Source organism: Neodiprion fabricii, chromosome 4 (assembly GCF_021155785.1).
Source record: "Neodiprion fabricii isolate iyNeoFabr1 chromosome 4, iyNeoFabr1.1, whole genome shotgun sequence".
NCBI lineage: Eukaryota > Metazoa > Arthropoda > Insecta > Hymenoptera > Diprionidae > Neodiprion > Neodiprion fabricii.
The window spans coordinates 1891790-1903846 of record NC_060242.1 but is presented as its reverse complement, the minus strand read 5'-3'; the positions used below and the strand labels follow the sequence as shown (position 1 = coordinate 1903846).

General features: G+C 40.0%; 1 long non-coding RNA gene across 2 annotated transcripts in view; it reads left to right on the top strand.

Moving 5' to 3' along the window:
* Positions 1-12057, top strand: part of LOC124181129 — a 93720-nt gene that overhangs the window by 48529 nt on the left and 33134 nt on the right. The window lies entirely within an intron of this gene.

Sequence of the window (12057 nt, the reverse complement as noted above, 5' to 3'; positions counted from 1 at the left end):
AACGTACAAATTTTTTCGTAGGTTGGCCCGCCTGCGTGACGGACAAGAATATCCAATGAGATCGAATTGTTCGGCGCACGCGCGATTGATTTTCAACTTTCGTAGGTATACGACTGGCACGCGGTTACCACGGGAATTGATACGGAAGAAACAAGACGCATCGAGTTTCATGTGTCGCAGTCGCGATTATCCGTGCCACGGTGCCGCACCGCTATCCCTTTGTTGTTCAATGCTACTACACGCGTAAGGGCAACGCACTCGGATCGTACGTTGGTGGTGGTGCGGTGGGGTTAGAGAGGATACCGATGCAGACGTGAAAATAAAGCAAGAAGCACAAAATGCAAATAAAGCAAAGCTCTGCCGCCCTTGGTGCGTCCACCCCCCACCCCCCCCCTCCCCCGCCCCTCCATTACCCGTTCCGCCATAGCCACGGTTTAATTCGCATCGCTTCGTGCAATGCGGCGGATAATAAGCGACGTGTCGTGCGGCAAGCGTTGCGATGCACACCCACAGGATATGCATATATATGTGTGTATATATATATATATATATATATATATGTATGTATTACATGCAGACGACGGTATTTGCCTTGCATACCTTGCAGTGCAGATAATCTCTGTGTTGGTGTCCGTACGACGATGTTTATAACGTGTATATTATCGTCACCCGTTTTATTCGTCGTCACGGTTGCACGCGTGCTGAAATCTTTTATTATATATATGTACGTATGCATACGGTGCGAGTGTTGTATTATGTTAGAATGTATTTCGACACGATGCTGATGTAGGTGTACGTTACTTTCGTACGACGTAGATACGTACGTCTGATGGATGGATACGAATTGAAACAGGGGCGGGGTCGAAGTTCCGAAAGCGTCTGATTACGAATTATTTGATGGCGAAACTTGAAGTTGAGACATGTGAAAATTTTACGAAACGACGGAGTTTCGAATCGTCGGAAAACCTGTGGCTCATAGTTCGGAAATGCTGGATTTCGAAAATTTTTGTTACGAAAAGTAAAGTATCGGTAGGGAAAAATTTCAAGAAACGGAGCTGCGATAGAGTTGAATTTCGAATTTCGACGAGTCGGTGTTCAAAAATGAGGAAAACCGAAAATTGGAATAATCGGGATTCCGAATGTAAAAATATCGATAATCCGTAACAAAGAAATATCATCAAAGACGTCAAGTTTCACTCATTTTTGCACTTTCGGAACTTTCGAAACTTTGGTGTCTCGTCAAAGTTTGATCAAATATGCGATTTCAACCCCGCCCCTTCAAATCTCACGCAGACGAGCAGAGGAGTGTTACGCTGTTTATACGCATCTAGACTGTAAAAATTAAAGTAAGCAACGCTCGGTCTGCTGGAGTTGCGAGCTTGCAGTGATCGTCGTATGGAATTGCACTTTGTGCAAGTCGGACGGTGCGCCGGACGGCGTAATTTAAGTCGCGTGCTACGTTTCGTCTCGAGGCTATAATTCCCAGTCCCTTGGACGACGTCCGTCCCGGCTTTCGGGCCCCTCTTCGAACCCTGAATTACGAATGAAAAATGCGGTACCGGTTGTTCCTAATTGCGTTATTATTGTTTTATCGCTGCTGATTTAATTGACCGATGCGTATAACGGCAAGAGTTTATTCACTGCGCGTCGCGTATTGTCGTGACGTGTTGTTGCAACCGAAAGGGATGAATTCGAATCATTGAGATAACCTATTTGACGTTTTACTTAACTTGTTTCGTAAAAAATTTTTTTACTTTAAACTTATTAGTATACCCGGTTAGAAATTTAAATTTAGCAAATTTTTGTTCTCGTAACATATTTACTACTACGATTTAGATGTAGTTGAAATTACCAGAATATCTCTATTAGGTACTCAGAATACTAGATATTATGGTTATATTGTAATATTAGATCTGTTCCTTCGATATGCTATATTTTTTGCAAGATCAAACAAGTTTTTTCTACACGAATTTATCAATTGTTTCACCATTATGAAATTACACGTCGCAATGGTTACAAGGAAATATATATGTATGTATTACACATATCCCACAAACAGTAGCTTTACAAGTCAGGGTCACAAAGCTCGTTTTCAGTTTGTAACCAAGAAACATATTTTTTGCTTATCGTAGGAAAGATAAAAAACAATTCGATATTAAAAAAAAAACTAACAAAATAGAAAATTACGAAAATAGCTTAGGACTCTATATACCCAGTATAACTATAGCTGGAAATTTCCCTCCGCAGCTCCGTGTAGATACACGCACACACACACACACACACACACACACGCGTGCGCGCGCATCTATACATATATTCGTCGGCATATTATTGTCGTTGTCGCTATTTCTCATCGTTCACGCATTCTCACTTCCATGCGTTTTTTTTTTTTTTTTTCTTTCTCTCTCCTTATTTTTCCCTCTCCCGTTCTCTGACGGAAGATTTAGCTCTGACCAGACAATGTCAAACGGTCATTTAAAGAAATGCGCATGACGTGTGTGCTAAGGAGTGTGAATGAGGTATATGGATATATATAACACATATATGTGTATATATAGGTACGCGACATATCGATGTATAAATATTTTTGCTCTCTCAGACGCGACAACGTTACACATTGAAATTATAATTTTTTTTTATTTTCTTTCTTCAACGTTACCGTCGTTTCAATCATTCTTACTGCGTTCTTATTACCGTGTTATTATTATTATTGTTATTATTATGGAATCACCGGACGTTGCGTCACGATCGACATCCTCATCATCCTTCTTCTCCTTCTCCATCTTCGCTTTCGGTGCTCTCGTTCTCTTATTGCTGCATCGTCGTTGAATTGCGATATATCGTCAACGGCGCGAGAAGGGATTTATCGGTATAGAGATATATTTAAAGTGGGAATGATGAAAATACGGAGCAAATGAACATTGCGTGCGCATGGAGGGAAATTCAGCGAAGAGACTGCGAGGAAAGAGGCGAGACAGAGAGAGAGAGAGAGAAAGGTGTGGTAAAAAAACGAAAAAACGAACGTGCTGTAAACCTGTACCCCGATTCAATTTTTTTTTTTTCTTAACTTCTATTCTCATCGATATACACAAAATAAAAAATCATTATCTCAGGTACGGAATTTTCTCCGATTTGACAGACTAGGCGAGAATAAAATTTCGGCTAAGGAAGGAAAACGAAACGAGGCGACGTGGAATAAAAATTATTAATAAACAAAAAAGAAATATTGCAATATTATAATTCATTTCCCTGATTATTTGGTATAACAATAATTGACCACAAGCCTAGCTGATTTTATTGCTAACGAAGAAACTCGCTTGCAATGTCTCTCTATGAAACCCTTTGTTCGACGACGCGATATGTATGTCGAGGCAACTTCGCCGAAGTGCATTACATACGCATGAACGTATGCAAGCAAGTACATCATACGTGGCGCAGAAGTAGGTATCTTACCAGCTCTGCAACCTCATATATCTGTATCTAGGTACAGACCTAACCTCTGCAGGTTATATCCGTAATAAATGCACCTTGTATCACAGCGTGCATGCACGTTGTAGATATACGTATACGTGCCTTGTAAATTGTTTGAAAATTCCTCTTTCCACCACCCGATCGCGATCATTTTTACCGTCCGTTGCATTGTATGCGTATACACACGCGTACGATTTTTTGCAACGAATATAAAACGACCTTGTCCAGAGTTTACCAAACACACTTTACATTATTCGGATTGTAAGAGGAAAAATCATTCGCGATGTCGCATATTTTCACGGGTTATTTTGAAGCGCGGGAGCGTAACGCGTTTAGTTTTGAAAAACCATCGACGGGGTTTGCGAGGGGCAACGAGAGGGTAAAGGGGATGAATTAACGCGACTGTTTAACAAACGCGCGAGATACTTGCGCGGATATACACGTTCGAACGATAAATTATGCAGAAAACGAGCGAGAGTCGTTGCGGTATAAATTTGTAGGTCTGGGGTAGGTATTAATGAAACGAATCTGAAGGTTTGCCCGGTGCAGTTGTTGCACACTTGCGATCTCTTTAGCTGACACAAACCTGCATCTCGAGTCCGTTATGCGTATGCGTGTGTTTATATATATATATATATATATTCGTATGACTCGGTGAGAAATTCCGCGGACAATTTTCACTCGCTCGTATAATAATTCCGGCACGTCTTTTGACCTGGAATCGTCGTAAACTTGGATTATTATTAAAGCTGATTACAGAGCGTGTGGCGAGAAGTTCGCTGAACCCTTGGTGGAAAAGTTTCCTCGGGGCGGGGGAAATTTTTTCAAAAATTTACGTGCCAGACGAAAGGGCCGGGCGGGGGGGGGGGGGGGGGGAGGAGAAGGTATAGCTTGGACGGTCTAAAATCGTATCTGTTTGTAAGAGTTCTAGAACATTTTAGAATTTTTTCATTGAAATTAATGAGGAGTATGAGAAAAATCCGGTGGGGCAGAATCCTCGGTCAACGTTTATCCGATCGAATTTAAATTTTGACGCAACCTTTTGAAACTTGTTCATCGATTCGAGCTCGTCTTTGGATTATTGAATTTTTATCCCAACATTTTTTTTATAAAAATTTCTTTAACAATTTTTTGTTCATAATCGTATATATATTTGAAAGCAATTTTTTTTTTCTTACATTTGGACTGTGAGCTCGAACCAGAAAATATTTTTTTAACTGAAAAAATGTTACAAGTTGGGAAGTGATGCCAGGAAATGCGCCACACCGCGAAAGTCCTCGATTTCCGAGTAATTTTCTACTTGTATGCAAAATTCTAAAATCCTCTTGAAACTATAAATAACAAAGCCCTCAAAGTTAGATCGTTCCAAGTTTTTTCATTTTCGTTAAAAACAAGCTGCTAAAAATGGCTAGGTATGATTTTAGACCGTACAATATGTAACCCCCCCCTCCCTCCCTTAATCTCAACTCGTGATCATTCGATCACGATGGATCATAGGGAAAAAGGTACTTTTATTAATTCAGCTAACGATAAGCTAACTTTCGCAAACGGTATTGTTCAATTTTTAATCATTAGTGTGAATCGTAGCATAATCTAAGTTTCGTGGAAAAAGGTTCGGGTAGATTCTGAATTTTTCGACTGGATTTAAAGTCGGGGAATCTTGTGCGAACAAAATTGTCGCCACCTTGTTGCATGTGCATAAATTATCGTAGAGTCGGATATTCTTACGGTCGGTATTTAACGTTGTAACGTGTATAAATAAAACAACGCGCGCAAATACGAGCGAATAATTTATCGTGAGTCACGAAGAAGAATATAATCTGAATACTTACAAGCTCATCTACACGTGACGCACAAGGCCAAGGACGCGGGTTCCCGATGCGACTTGTTCGTTCATCGTTTTTGCCGCAAAAAAAAAAAAAATAAATAAATAAATAAATAAAAAAAAAAAAAAAGCGCTCCTCGATTGACGAATCTTCGAAAAAATTGCGACAATAAACGTCGCTTCTTGTTTTCTTAATCCGACGAAGAGTGAGATCGTAAATAATCGAATAAGTACATAAATGCAGTGGATATATATGAAGGAGAAAATAAGAAAAAAAATAAGGAAAAAAAAAAAAAACTATAAGAGATTCACCGATCGCGATGCAGCTGCATGCCGATCCTCCTACCATACCTACGTATCTCCCAGCTCTTGTTGTTGACGCGTTGACGCGCTGCATAAATGCAGTTCGGGAATCACGTTGCACCTCGACCGAGTCTAAGGACGTCTGGAAGTTATCGTTTATGGGAGATTCCAAGAATAATAATATATTTATATACTTTTACTCTCTCTCTCTCTGCCTCTCCGCCTCTCTGCCATTTTTCTCTCTTTTCTATACACTCGATGCATTCGGGCAAGGGTGAATCACTTCTGCGACGAACGCGTCCCGCGACGTTTATCGCTTGTTAGTTATGGTCGTACGTTTGTGTGCAGCGGCATAACCACCATGATTTGATTTGATTTGCTCTTTGCCGCTTTCCAACGCTGCTTGTATCGGAATAAATAATTCAAATCGTTCTGGAGACTCGGTGCTTCGTACGTGCGGTACGAATATATGCGAAACGATAAGCGGACGTTTGTTGATCGTCGTCGATGAATTTTTATTATTTATCCTCAAACCGCGTCGACGTCGTCGGTTGAATTGCACCGAAACGGTGCAGGATTCGTGTACACATTATATTCGAAACTTACTTGATATTTGCCATTTTATCTATCGGCGACTCGATTAACGATCGATTTATTGTTTCTTATTTGGCTCGTGTACGAAAATTAGTATTTTCGCGTACGATTTATCGATGTTTCTTTTTTTTCCCGAAGATCATCGACTTTTTTTTTCAAAACATCGACTATCTTCCGAACATGTCCCATCCTTAGTTGCGTTCAACGACGCTTGGTCAACCTGGCAAACATCCGATGAGCAAAGTTCTCGGATTGTAGCGCGTGCGCATTTAAACTACAGAAGACGACGGACGATTCGCGTTATAGAAATTCACCCTCTATGTCGTATGTACGTAGACTTTTGGCGAAAACATTGCAGAACGAGAAATCAACGGCCAAGCCAACTCTGACACAGACGTTTCGCTCAAGTACATACGATACGTATATTAATACGATCGTTGCGAAAATATTTTTTCACACGCGCAGTTCCGTTGATATACGTATGTGCACCTATATATATATATATATATATATATATATATACATATGTATTTACTTTTTATATCCATTAATCGTCGTTGCGCATTGGGAGATGCAAAGGTTTACAGATTGGCGTCAATCGCGCGGTCAATATTGTCTCTTCCGCTTCTTCTGTTTATGAACTTCCGTAACCGCACTGCACCCTCTTTTCACCTTTCATCATCGTTAGGGTAAGCTTTCACAATTTGCCTGACGAACGTTACACATAGCTGTAACGAAGCTTGACGTTTAAAAATGTTTGCTGTATTAGATAGACGTCGTTGTTAAAAAATTATTACCGCGAGGAGTCGTGCGAAAATACGGAGAAATAGATTCTCGTCCGAGATTTTTTTGGAGCCTGAAGTAAGAAAAAAAAAATGTGAAAAAAAGCAAAAGCTAAAAGTGATACCGCCGTTCACCTTAACCGTTGAAAAAAATCGATTCCACCTCATCGTCAACGGTTATTGCGCCGACGAAAAAAGAGTGGGAGCCGGTGGATGCCGGCGGAGGGACGGAGAAATATAAACGGTGAGCGAGACACTTGGTGTCCTTTGGGTACGTGGAAATGTGGGGGAGAAAATATACCCGACGAGAGGGGGTTGGCGAAATTGGCGCGTGGCTGGTTAAGGTCAAGTTAAGGTCAGAGTTTAAACCGGGGAGTGGAAATTCGGCGACGACCTCTTTTCGGATGTAGAGAACTGGGAACGGGTCCCTTTCCCGCGGGAATAAACCTCGGCCAAGGTTAATCGAATACAATCCTCAAGGTTGCGGATCCACCAAGACGCCGTAGATCCCTCTCAGCCCTCTCATTTGTCGGGTATTTGTATTATAATACATGAAAGTCCGTAAGGTGTAGACGTAAAAATAAATAAAAAATATTGCAACAATTGGTGTAGCGAGCTGTAAAAATTTCCCCGCCTAATATTTTCCACAAATTTTTCGAGCCGCGAATTAAGATCGAAAAGAATTGTACAAATGTGGGGGATTTCCATCGCTGGATTCGAGAATCTCGGAGGGTTGAAACCATTTTTCAACTCGCGTACGTCTCTGCGTTTCGTTTCACGTGGTCCTCGATTCTCGGATGAGGCTTCGCCCTTGCCCTCGTCCTTCCTCCTTGGGGCGCGGATCGATGCTGGCAATTTCAATGTCAGACGCAGCTGGCAGGGCCGAGTGGTGGAAATTCGGGGGAGGACACGGGGGGTTGTTTCGGTCTCTTGACGTCATCGTGACGCAGGCGAACCGCCTCGCCAAACACTTTCAAGTCGCTCGACCCTGCGGCGGAGAAAATCGCCCCTTCCATTTTCACCACGAAAATCGAGTTAATAATCCTACCCGTCCATCCATGCGTATAAGTATATGGGGCATTCCGCGGAAAATTGATCATTTTTTGGGACGTTGTTCTCACCGATCCAAAAAAAAATGCTCTAGGAATTGTTTTCAAATTTTTTTATCCGTCGGAGAGGTTTGAAAAAAAAAAAATAAACAAAATTGAAACACCGATTCCGAAAACGTGATTTTCAGTAAATCTGAAAAAAAAATTACACAGATTCTATGATTTTAAACGTGATTTTTAAACACCACACGGTAATGGGATATCAATGTTTACTATTTCTTTCATGCTAGTTTTTAGTTTTTCTATGTGGAAATTTGAGTTTTTTTTTTTTTAATTTTCTTCTCTTCCCTGATCCGAACTGATCGCGGGATGATGAAAATAATTCGATACTGCGATCTATTTGTATCGAGGCATGTAGAAAATAAAAAAATGAAATCAATTCCGGCATGGAGAAATTGAAAACTTGCGAAAAAAAAGTAAATATTGAGATTCCACTGTCGTGCGTGGTGCTTAAAAGTGACATTTCAAATCAGAGAATCAGTGTGTGAATTTTTTCAGATTTAAAAACATACCTTTTCCGTGATCGGTTTTGCGATTTTGCGTAAATTTCACCAATGAAAAGAAAGCACCGATCAAAATCGAAGAGAGAATAATTTGACGTGGAATGCCCCGTATGTATAATATATATCCCGGGGATTGGCAAGTTCTTCTTTCGAGCCGTGCGCTGCAGTTTTGACCTACTCCTTGTGCTTCTACTTTGCCGTTGCACCGCCACCGATTCAACCTGTTGATATTCGCTACGATAACCCAACCATGCAGCTGCGACGGAAGAAATAAGAGAATTAAGAATCTGTTTCACAGATTAGACTGTAATTAATTCTTGTCTGATCTGACGCTACAATTTAACGTACAATTTCCGTATTGTGAACTACACAAATTGTTCTATAACAAGCGACGAATCGCAAGGTGTTACGATCAAAATTAACATGTAATTTATTACATTATTTATCTTGTAACTTCGAGAAAAATGTATTTAAAAACATCACGTGATAAATTACAAAATTCACGAATCGTCAAATATACTTGATCCAAAATCGCATACAGTTTACTACATGATTTTTTGATCTAGTATATCGGATGATTCGCGTTTTTGTGATTCGTTATCGTAATTTTTTTTCTACATATTACATAATAAATTACACTTTGACTTCGGTCGTAATATCTGTACGACTCAAGACGTTTAATACGATTTTCAGTGGTTTATTGTTGTAAATGTGGTCAAGTTGAACAGCATCGCGACACTTTGTTCACAATTTAGACAGACGGATCGAGGGTGAAGCGTATTAATATCGATGCACTTTCTGTTTGTTGTACACACGCATATTACAAGGTATAGGTGGTTAACCGATTTCACCGTACGACGTACGCCGTGTAACGTGCGTATACTCGGATTGCTCCAAACGACGTATCTAGTTTATTATAAATATTTATAGAAACTCTGCAGGGATCCGCGTACCCTCCGCACGTTACAATCGCCTTGTAATTGTTTATCAACGTTTCAATCGCATCCTGTCTTATAGCTGGTGTTGAGACTCCACAGTCACATACCCGTTGCGCAATTGACACCGTTGACAATTCCCGGCCTTTTAACGTCTGGTATCGTATACCGTGTATAAGTTTCTTTTTCTTTTTTTTTTTTTTTTTCGTTCCAACCTATTCGCGATTTGCGAAGAGGCAATTGGCGTGCAATGCGCGGGAAAAAACGCACCCCGAGGTTCGACGACGCGTGGCTCCGGGTCGGCCAGGTGCTTCGATAATATACCGGGTGAAAAAACAAAATGAAAAAGAAAAAAAAAAAATAAATAAAAAAACACCAACGGCAAACGCCGACTCTCGGGAGTCCCGACCCTCAAATTGCGGCACGGGTTTCTTCCCTCCGCGTGACTCGTTGCCTCGTGTTATATTTGGGTCACGTCTGGCACGTGGTGTGGTGGCTGTTATTACCATGCGGCGGGACACGAGATACCGGCTTGCCGTTTCTCAACAGAGGACGATTTTCAATGGAATTCGGTTGCGAGGATCCTTCTTTGTTCTTCTCCTCTTCAATTTGCCCTGTAATTACTTTCTTCTTTCAATTTCAGAGATAAAAGAAAGTTATCGCGATTATCCCGTAAACGAAACGTTGACTTTTCACCAGATCTCTTAATATTATCCTTCTTTTTTTGTTTCCTCCATAAACATGGAAACTGTAGTGTGAGAACGGCAAGTTCGAGGGCTGGCTTGTCGTGTTTTTTTTTTTTTACTCTTTTTTACCATATGTGAATCTGCAAAGTTCAAATGCTTACGCGAACCGTTGAAAATCTTTTTTACTTCTCCTCTTCGTTTTCGTTTATCACAAGTTTTAACGCGAAAAATTGGCGATCTTGACCCAAGTTTGTTTTAACGCAAAAAATTGGCGATCTTGACCCAAGTTTAGCGGATTTCGGCTATTATTCAACTATTTCTCACTTTGAACATCAGGTGTACAGAGTGTCGGATCGTCGAATGATTGTTCGTAAAAACCCACGCCCACGTATTTATCATACTCCAATTTTCAACAAACTGTGTCAATTAAACTCGGGTTTTATTTATCGGAAGAGTCACGTTATAAGTGAAATGTGCTAATTTTTATCCCACGATGTTTACGTTCCTTACATTTTTCATCCGTAATCCTCAACTATTTTGACATATTTTAACAGTGACTCGGGCGATTCTGCGCAGCTTGCAGTCTGCACCACCACCTTGTCCATGTTATTATCTCCGTAGGAATTACCTTACCTTACCGTACCTACCGAGGGATTTCGTATTTCTCTTTTCTTCTGCCTTTCCCCCCTTCAAGTTAAAAAAAGATCCTCGGACTCTTGCGCGTGGTGTACGAACACCGGAGGGGCCAGGTGCGCCCCAATTTTCCATAAGGCATTACACTCCCAATGCTTGATATTATGTCGCAGGTACACGTTGTGCGTGTTTGTACTTTCAGCAAGAATCGTCAAACGTCGTCTCTTCGATTTCGTGAATTCCATTCAAGAAAAACGCTAACGGTGTTCGGTTTAAAAAAAATTTTTTTGTCTTTTTTTTCTCTTAGAATCGTCGTGATAAAGAAACATTGTAAATCCCATTAACAAACTGTAGAACATTTTCATTTCCCCGGTTATCAGAGGTAATGAATGGATAAATTTAAAAAAATTAAAGAAAAGTTTCATTGTTTTTTAAACAGTTTTTGTAATATATATGTATACATGTGTATAGCATGCATGCTTTCGAATGCGAGAAAAGTACAGTTTCACAATTAGTTAGCCTAGCTTCCGCGCTTCTATGAGAAAAAATAAGTAAGTAAATAAATAAAATTCCAAACCTGCAAAAATTTTCGCCAATATTCTTCGCGCACATGTTTTTTTTCTTTTTACCTCTACTTATTCGTTCTCCACTAGTCCGAATATAATTTTCATCTTATTCTTACGACCTTTCTTTCGATATCAACCAACAATTATTCCCTCCTACTATTGACCTTAATTTTACACCGCTATCGCGAAATACAGAGCAGAGTGGCAAATTTCACATCGAAATTATCAAGGCTGCGAGTCTGCAGATAAAGTGTCAAGGCTACGTGCTCGTTCGCCTATCTCTCGCGATTTGATAATACCGTATCCTATATACTCACGAACTGAAGCGGAATCAGAGTAAAAACAAAAAAACAAACTAATAGCGATTAAAAGAAGAAAAACATATATATGTATTGTACATACGCGTAAAAAATAAAAATGTTACTAAATCTATTCGCACAATTGCAAATATATATGACTCAAAGATTATACAATCTTCAAAAATAAGAGAACAAGAAATTCAGAAACTCGAACATATTTTTTACATTCCGTGGTTTTTTTTTTTTTGTCAGGTGCATTTAAAAAAATGAGAAAAAAACATTTCTTACAGTTTCTGCCGCGTAGATTATAAAAATCAACCTACCCTGTTGTCTAATTATTTGTTTTCCTTC